Here is a 9,238-nt window from a genome sequence, read left to right on the forward strand (position 1 = left end):
TCTCCATCACAAGACCTAAACTATTAGTCCTAAGTGTATTGAGAATTCCTAGGTTCGGATGAGATTCATTGAAACTATTCAATGGCATGTTTAAATCTCGATATGCCCCTCTTGTTTGTGATTGGGATACCGAGGATCACAAAGCGGGTGTGAATTACCTTTCAAATTCACATGGTGCCTTCATTGTAACGATCACCTATTCGATGTGTCGGTAAACCACACACGCTCCATCGAACTATGATAAACAATGAATCACCCTTTGCCACATTTGCTTAGAACCAATTAGTGTGCCGGTAAACCACACACGCTCCACTAACTTCTTAGCAAGGGTGCAAAGTGTAATTTCATGGGATTGCGTCAATTCACTTTTCCTAAAGTAACTAAGATTGGGAAAAAATTTTAAAAACGTGTAGTTACTTTGTATTACTTATTATACTTTTAATGAGAGGATGAGGTTGCCCTATCCTACCCGTTCGGCTAACGACCCTCCACCAATCAAGCAAGCGGTGGGTGTGAGTGTACACTCATTAAGCGCCATTTTATAGGCCGCAACCTTATACCCACCTTATAGATTAGCTTCGTGAATGAAGCCTACTAACGGTAAGACTAGCATTTAGTTATATATATATATATATATATATATATATATATATATATATATATATATATATATTATTCTAGTAATATCATATTAGTATAGGGTTGTGTTTTAAACCTTTTAAAACGTAGGGTTTGAAATTTAAGTTGTCTAAATTAAAACTTTTAATCACAAATATAAATTTCAAAACGTGAGGGCAAGTTTTAAACATTTAAAACATGGAGGATCAAATAACAAATAATTCCAATTAACAATTAATATCCTAATTATCTATATTTGATTTATCCAAGATTTCTTTTAAGATAATTACCAAAATAATCAAAATAATCAATTAATTATCATATAAGGAAATTAAATATTTTATTAGATGATAAATATCTTTAATTAGATCAAGATTATAGTCATATATATCAAAAAATTGGATTAGGGTTGATCTAATATGATTGAGGTAAGTTTCCATAAGATAAACATGAAAAAATCCCAGTTTTGGCTAATCCTGACGCCCAGACTCGTCGAGTACACAAAGGGACTCACCGAGTCATGCCTACTCGCCGAGTCCACTTTGGAACTCGTCGAGTCCATGACTCAGAACCCAAAAATTCGAATTTTGCAGGTTTGTTTCAGTTAATCAAGCAACAATTTAAAGAAAACCAAGCTAGGCTCTGATACCACTGATGGGTTTTAGCCATAAGAACTTTCCTATGTGCGCATGCAAAACCCTAATGCTCGGATCTAGGCTTTCTAATTAAACATGCTTTGAATCCAAGACTTCCAATGCCTAATTAGGTTAAATAACTACATTGAAATAGATCTAGAACCATACCTTTGAATTCCTTGATGATCTTGTAGTCTTGGAGCTTCTAGAGTCACAAATGTCACTCCTCTAATGGCTTACAAACACCAATAGCAAGGAAGATGATTTAGGAGAGAGGAGAGGGGAGGAAATCGGCCAGAGTTCTCTTACTTTAGATGAGATGTCAATTTCCCTAACCCATAGGGTCTATTTATACTTGCAGACTCCTTAAGGGTTACAGTCTAAACCTTAATTGGATAATCTTCTCTTAAGGCTATCCAAATCCGTTCTTAGATAACATCATGGACGATTTTGAGCTATCCTTTAGCTCCTAGAATTCGTCCAATCCATATCTATATGGATTTACAGTCTCAAGTTTAACTATCAAACAACTGAGAGCTTATACCCTCTTATTTAATTAATCTCTTTAAGTCACCAAATTAATACTAATTAATCTATGACTTATATTAATCAAATAACTATATATATTATTCCTTATAATATTTACTCTCTCTTAATAAATCATCCCATCAAGTTGTTATGGTGAAGGCAACCCAAAAGGACCATGCACAACTGGGTCAAATACTTACCTAATATAGTTGCAGCCTTAGACACTATTCCAACAGGTTTATCTCCTAATTTGTATCGCGTTGTTCATTATATTCATGGAGTTGTTGTCATCAGGGTGAGCCTTCTCTCGAAGGAATATCTAATTCCTTTGGTTAAGTGAGAAGTTGTCAGCAACAATATATGGTCTTTGATTCTATTTTCTAGTGTGAACCTTAGGTAACCAGAAGTTGGGTAGTCATTTTGGGAGACAAGTGGAATAGATTTAGCAATAGTTTAGTATGGGCGGTCTGTCAGGGAGTCTGACCAATTCGATACTTCAAATGCCAGGTAGAGTAAAAGTGGTTATTCTGTAAGGGATTGTTTTAGGCTGAGAAAGGATTCGTTCATCATTGGGTTTGGAAATCCTTTCTAGGGTTGGTTCGGTTGCCTTTTGTTGGTGTATTGGCAAACACCGTAATGGTTCGAAGTGGACTTAGGAGCCATAAGATAAGATGAGGGAGTATTATCCAGAGTTATTTGGGGGAACGGACTTTAAGGACGAAGTCTGATTCAAGTGGGGGAAATTTCAACACTTCAATTGGGGAATGTTTCCTTTTAGCCCTTTTTATTTCAAAATATTTCAATTTGGTCCTTGTAGTCGTACGTGGGGCATACCATTAGGTACGCTTGGCGTACTAGATGAGAAGCTAGTATGCAAGGTGTACCACATGGTACGCTTAGTGCACTAAGGAGGGGTGATCGCGTATCTGAGGCCTCATACGCTGGGAGTTCTAGGGGCTTAAGAAAACCTTGGTTTTGGGGTGTTGTACCCAATTTAAGCACCTTAAGTTCCTAGGGTTTGTCTCTTTATCAGCCTATATTGTCCTAAAACCCTAATAGCATCTTTAAGTGTGTTTGAGCCTTGGTCTTGATTTTGGTGGTCTATACTCCTTGAAGTGTTAGAAGAAGAACAATTTGGAAGACTCGTTCATTAGAAGGAAGCCTAGAGATCCAGATTTAGCTCCATCTTTTGGTGACTTTTGATGTGTATCTTTCATACCTTGATCTTTGTATTAGATCTCTTCATGTTATGGTTTTATGATTCTTTGTCCCTTTTTGGTTGGTCTTGATGGGTTAAGGCCATGTTACAAGCTAAATCTTGTAGATTTGAATGTTTAGAGAGTTCCTCAAGCTTAAAGGTACAAACTTTCTGGTGTTTATGGTCTCATGCATGAATTAAGTCATTTATTAAAGTATTTTGAGCTCTAAGAGCCTCATTAAGCCATGCATGCATGTAAAGTTGGCAACTTTACGTGATAAACCATCATAAGGAAGGCATATCTGATTTTGGATTGGGGTCTTAATCGATTAAGAGATGGAAAGGTGAAGGTTAGCCAAAATGGGGGAGTACGTTGGGCGTAGAAATAGGTACGCTTAGCGTACAATCCCTAAAACGAGTACGATGTGCGTACATGCTGAGTACGTGTCGCATACTCGGCGAGTTGGGCTTCAGACATAAGGGCTTAGCGGTGTTGGGCTAGGTTGGGTTTGTGATGTCTTTGGCCTTGTTGGGCCATCATGATTCACTTGTTGGGCTTTTGGAATTCTATTGGACTCCTTGGTTGTAGGCCCATGAAAGGGATTTCGGATCAATTTGGAAAATTAGGCCATATTGGGCTTTGAGTGATTATTATGGAATTTGGGGCCTTTGGTCATTTGGGTTCACTACTAGAAAAAAGGCCTTTTACGACGCTCATTGCGCGTCGTAAAACACTCAAACGATGTGCAAATGCGTGTCAAGGAAGGCCCTGTCAAAAAGAGAGATGACGCGCATTTACGACGCGCGGTTATGACACGCAATGCGTATCAAGGAAGGCCCTGTCATAAAGGAAGACGACACGCATTTGCATGTCGTAACCTTAGGACGCGCGTGTTTATGACACGCAATGCGTATCAAGGAAGCCCCTGTCAAGAAAGGCCATGTCATAAATGAAGATGACACACATTTTTGCGTATCAAGGAAGCCCTTGTCATAAAGGTAGACGACACGCATTTTGCGTGTCATAATTTTAAATATTTTGAAAATTATATATTTTTTGATAGATTTACTAATTTTCAAATTAAATAACACATTAAAAGTCTAATAATACAAAATAAAATACCATAAACACTAAGAATAATTCATTGCACTAATATGTCAAATACAAATAATCATTCCAATATTAAGTAAATGTAACACATTGCTAATATTTCATAATATTTATTATACAAGAAATATGAAAAAATTGAAATCCCTGAGATTAAAAGTACTAATAGAAGCTTCACGTGAGATACATACAGTTGGACCAGTAAGCAAGGATGTTCCCGAATCCATATTAACAGCACAAGAACACGTAGGCGATATCTTCTGCTAGAAGTTGTCAATCCAAAACTATTGTTGAAGGTTGGCATGATAGCTATTAAGATTTGAGCATAACAAGAAACCAATCAATGTTAGGAACTCAAAATTTACTGCCACCATTATCATGTATACTCTGGACAAAAAAATAAATATAAAATGGAAATGAGTCAAAAGTTTAACTGTTTGGGCTATTTTTGTGTTTTTTTTTTTACAATTTAATTTCACCTTGATGGCATTCTTAATTTCTGCAAGAACTAATGGTATTATTTTTACAACTTGGGCATATGAATACTTATTGGGAAACGCATCAACAATGTCATTTTGGCTAATGTCAATCATATAAAGTGCTCGTTGAAACCCATCATCATTTATCATCTTTTGTAAACTTGAATATATCACCTCAAAAAACTAAATTTACAAATCCCAAAATTGAAATTTTTAGGTAAGATAAATTGCATGATATAAAAATCAATTGATAAATGGCTTTTTATGGTAGGAAGGGCATAACCGTTATTCGGACATTCCTATGATAAACCTATAAAGTTCACATGAAAGCTCTCTCAAGGCTGTGGGCAAGTTTAGTTCAGGCTCAGAAGTAGGAATATCCAAATTTGGAATATCCCACTGTCAGATCCAAGAAAAAAGAAAATCAATTATTGAAAATTTTAAAATCATATTTCACAAGGAGTGTTAATACTTAAAGAACACAAAAGGGTACCTTGGGCGCAAAATCTTTGGAAACTAATCTTTCATATCTCTATCAAAAGGTAAAAGCTTTCAAGTGTATGTGTCACACATGAAACAAAACAGATAAAGGAATGTGTATATATAACATGGCTTTCAAAATTCACTTGATATTTACTCACTTGAAGATCTGCAAACACTTCAAATGGAATGTTGGATCATTTTCACTGTTACATAAATTATGCTTTGTAGAATTACTTGTGCATATGACAAGTTAGCACATGAAATTTGTGAATTTTCGGGCTAGTTTGCACTCTTGTACTAAGCTGAACTTTTGTGCTTGGAATTAAGTTAATCCCTTGGTAAGGATGAAAATAGACTTCCATACCTGATTATAGGCTTTTACCTCATGGCATTTGGAGCCTTTATGAATTTATTATGAATTTTCGAAGTTGATTGATGCAAACAATGGGCTGCATGGACCAGTTTGCAAAGATTGGTACTCATACCCTTAAATGAATTGGAATTAGGAAAAGTGGTCCAAAGTTCAGTGAAACTAGATACACTAACCTTTCCAGAAAACTATACTTCATGATTTTTGGACAATCTGATGGCCTTGTATGATTTTTATAAGATAACGATAGATTGTAGCAACGTGCTGAAACATTTCATGACAGCATCAAACAAAATGGGATAAACAACTCACATAAACTTAGAATCAGGATAGGAAAACAAAGAAAAAATGTAGTAGACATTCATACCTTTCCACAATGAAAACCCCATTAAAATTCTCAACCTAACACCATTGCCCTTTCTATGGCATGAATTACCATTCTGCCCTTCTCTTCTTCCTCATTTTCTGCTGCATTTTCAGAAAGAAAAAAAATGTGTGGTAAAGATGGTGAAAATCATGGTACTTAAGTGCTTCAGAAAATGATGCAAGAAAAATCACTCTAACAGAATACCAATTGAGAGTCATTCCATTCCATCAAAATCCTTTAAAAATAATGTTTGTTGGGATTTCTGCAATATTTCTGTAACTGCTTCATTCAAATATTCCCTAAAAATCATGTAGCTTTAATATAATCCACCTTCTATTGCTACAACTGTTCTTCTCATTTTCCCATTTTTTCCACTTTTAACCCTTCTACTTGTAATCACTGCAGTCCCATCCCTACCAATCTTTTTCAAAATTCCCCCAATGCCCGCTGCTGCTAACCTTGCAGCTCTTCTTGTCACCACATCACATATTTTCACCACCAGTTTTCTCACTTTCAGTGGAACATCATTTATCTGATAATGAATTAATTTTGTCAAAAAAGAAAATAAACCCAGATTCAAAAAAGTATTTTTTTTATATAGAAACTAGGAAAATCTTACATTTAGGGTTTCTTCAAGAATCTTGGCAACTTCACTTGGGTTTGGGGTGTCATCTTCATGCATAGCAGCCATTAATGGTGTACTGAGTATTTTTAAGAAACAAAATATGAATTTATCTTTTTTGTAATCCCATTTGCTGAGAACTTTTTATCAATCTAAACAATGCACTTTACATTTCTACCCCTACATTGGTAAAAAGAGTAAAGAATTTCGTTTTATGACATACCTTAACATGAATCTTGCTGAAAGCTTAGAGGAAACTCATCCAAAAATATCTGATTCTAATGACACTTTGTGAATTACTCTTCTAACAATGTCACCTAAATACATTCCCGATATCATTTTCTCAAAACCCTGTATTATTAATCACAAAAATCATATTAAGTAAAAAAAATATGGAAATTACAGAGTGAAAATTATCTTGGATAAAAATAATTAAATTAACCTGATCATTTGGGTTATGACTTTCTGCATCAAGATCAATATCATAATCAGTTCACTACTAGAAAAACAACCTTTTACGAACAAAACAAAATATACTGTAATAACAACTTACTGGCAGCTGGTATTCTGTTTTGGAATCTCTACGCCCTCCTCTTATGGCAAAATGAGCACAACCAGGATACTTCCCATGTCTATAATTCCTCCCTCATCAACAGTTTCATTTGCCAATATTTCATATAATTCAGAAATCAGTTGTTGCACCTACAAGTTATCAACAATGATTATTAATATGAGAATGCCTGACAAGGGTATTCTCGTCTTTTGCACTTTTTTACCTCAGGGAATCAATAAGTCCTTCAGGTATGAGAATAACACCATAGTTATAACCAAGATCTGCACGTTTACAGATTACATCTGCTATGTAATTTGTAACCTTTTTTAGTGTCAATTTCTTTGATGCAACCTGTAAGAAATATGACAAAAAAATAATTAGTGAGTCTCTAAAAAAAATAAAAAATAAATTGAATTGTGTACCTCTTCTCCAATAAGAGTGATGTTTGGATGAGTTTGTAAAGCACATTCTAATGTAATGTGGGAAGCAGCACGTCACATAAGCCTTACAACTGCATACATACAATACAACCTTATAATTAGCAACCATGTGAATATTCCTATTTCCTTGGTCAAACATTGACCAAATTTATTTTTTTATTTTTACAAATTATATGAAAATATAATATTCCAGATAATGAACTTACAGTGATAATATTTCCCTGTGGAACGTGCATCTATCATAACATTTCCCGAAATCCCCCTGAAATACATTTAATAACAAAAGCATGATTGCTGGATATCTTTGGTCTGCGGAAAGACTGGAGCAAGTATATACCAAGTTAACACTTAACACAATTCACCATTCATTCTCCACAAACATTCAATTATTCAAACAATCTTAACATTCCCTTTTCAGAAACTGAAGATATCCCAGTTAAAGAAATAGAATCCACCATAAACACCCCCTTTACAGAACCTTTTATCACTTGAGGTAAAATGGTCAAGAAAAAAAAGAAAAGAAACAGAAATTGTTGGTGTTGGTGTTGGTGATTTGACATGATGAACCTCCCAAGATAGGTGACAATTCTTTAGTAGCAACTTCTCCTCATGTTTGAATTTGTAATGCAAATGTTAAGAGGTTCTGAATCAAATGTATAGGATTATCCATAGATTTGAGCTTGCCTTTGCAATAGTATAAGCTGAGGGTCGAGCATTCACAGCAAGGGGACCTCTGTGAGGTGGCCCTGTTGGTCTTCCACCACCAAATGATCTTCCTTGACCTCGACCACCACCACCACCACGAGCCCTACCTCTCCCTCTATTTCTAATCTTCTTCAAATAGATTTTGGTGTGAGACTGGATCAGCTGCTGATGCAATCGTATACGAATCGACAAAATCAAGCAATTGAAAGAACTGTTATAGGATCACTGGTGATCTAGGGTTCGAGCATGAGAAAGAAATAGGGTTCGAGCATGAGAAAGAACTGTTATAGAGATGTAGCAAGGTACGAGGTGAGATATGGGATTCGAGCATGAGAAAGAACTGTTATAGGATCGCTGGTGATTGGATTTCATTGGAGGGTGGAGATGCAAAAGAGAGACCACGCAGTAGAGAAAGGCGAGGCAAGTTCTTCACAAAAATCCCTAGCTCCGATTGGATTCCAGCATCGACGAGGCCTTTGACGCTGGTTTTTGTTTGGTCGAAAGCTTTGAGCTCTGATTGTCGATCGTAGCTTGAGCCCGCTCAAGCAATGGTGGCAGCCATTTTTGTGAAGATGATCGTGTTATATATGCGAAGGTATTCTCTAGAAAGGTGAGTGAGCATCCTTGTAGTTGTGGCCCTATGAACGTAAAGTGTTTGATTTCTTGTGAGAAATGAAGCGATAGAGATCGATCTATGGAGGATGTGGGTCGTTCTTTGAGGGATGAAAAAAATCCTAGTTTCTTAGACTTTTTGAGTACGGGGTTTTCTAAATTTTAGATTCCCGCGAGGTATTAAGGATGGAACACGATGTTTGATGAGATCGATAAGGAGGTCAGGAGTGGCGGGGAAGCGGATCAAAGAGGAGAGAGAAGGAGGGAGCAAGAGGGGAGAAGATGAAAGATAGAAAAAAGGTAGAAGACGACTTTTCAAAATTTTGGGGATTTCGTTTCCCACCTCTACTAAACGCGCCTTTTCATTAAAATTATAAACTGACAAATATAGAGGACACACCTTTAAAATAAAGCGCCCTCTGTGTTTTTAATTTCTTTTCGTGAGACACTAATTTAAGGGCACTCAGTAATGCGCGACCTAAATTCTTAAATTTTTTGAAGAGATGACTCTTTTTTAATG

At 35.9% G+C, this 9,238-nt stretch overlaps 1 long non-coding RNA gene across 1 annotated transcript; it reads right to left on the bottom strand.

The window, feature by feature from the left end:
- Positions 1-7,204: 7,204 nt before the first annotated feature.
- Positions 7,205-7,653, bottom strand: LOC145008615 (uncharacterized). The gene is made up of 3 exons (XR_013663567.1): positions 7,608-7,653; positions 7,384-7,472; positions 7,205-7,312 (listed from the first exon to the last, which is right to left on the bottom strand). It is a non-coding gene; the product is annotated as an uncharacterized LOC145008615 (long non-coding RNA).
- Between the last annotated feature and the right edge of the window lie 1,585 nt (positions 7,654-9,238).

This window comes from Lactuca saligna, chromosome 8 (genome assembly GCF_052625555.1).
Source record: "Lactuca saligna cultivar CGN05327 chromosome 8, ASM5262555v1, whole genome shotgun sequence".
Taxonomy (NCBI): domain Eukaryota; kingdom Viridiplantae; phylum Streptophyta; class Magnoliopsida; order Asterales; family Asteraceae; genus Lactuca; species Lactuca saligna.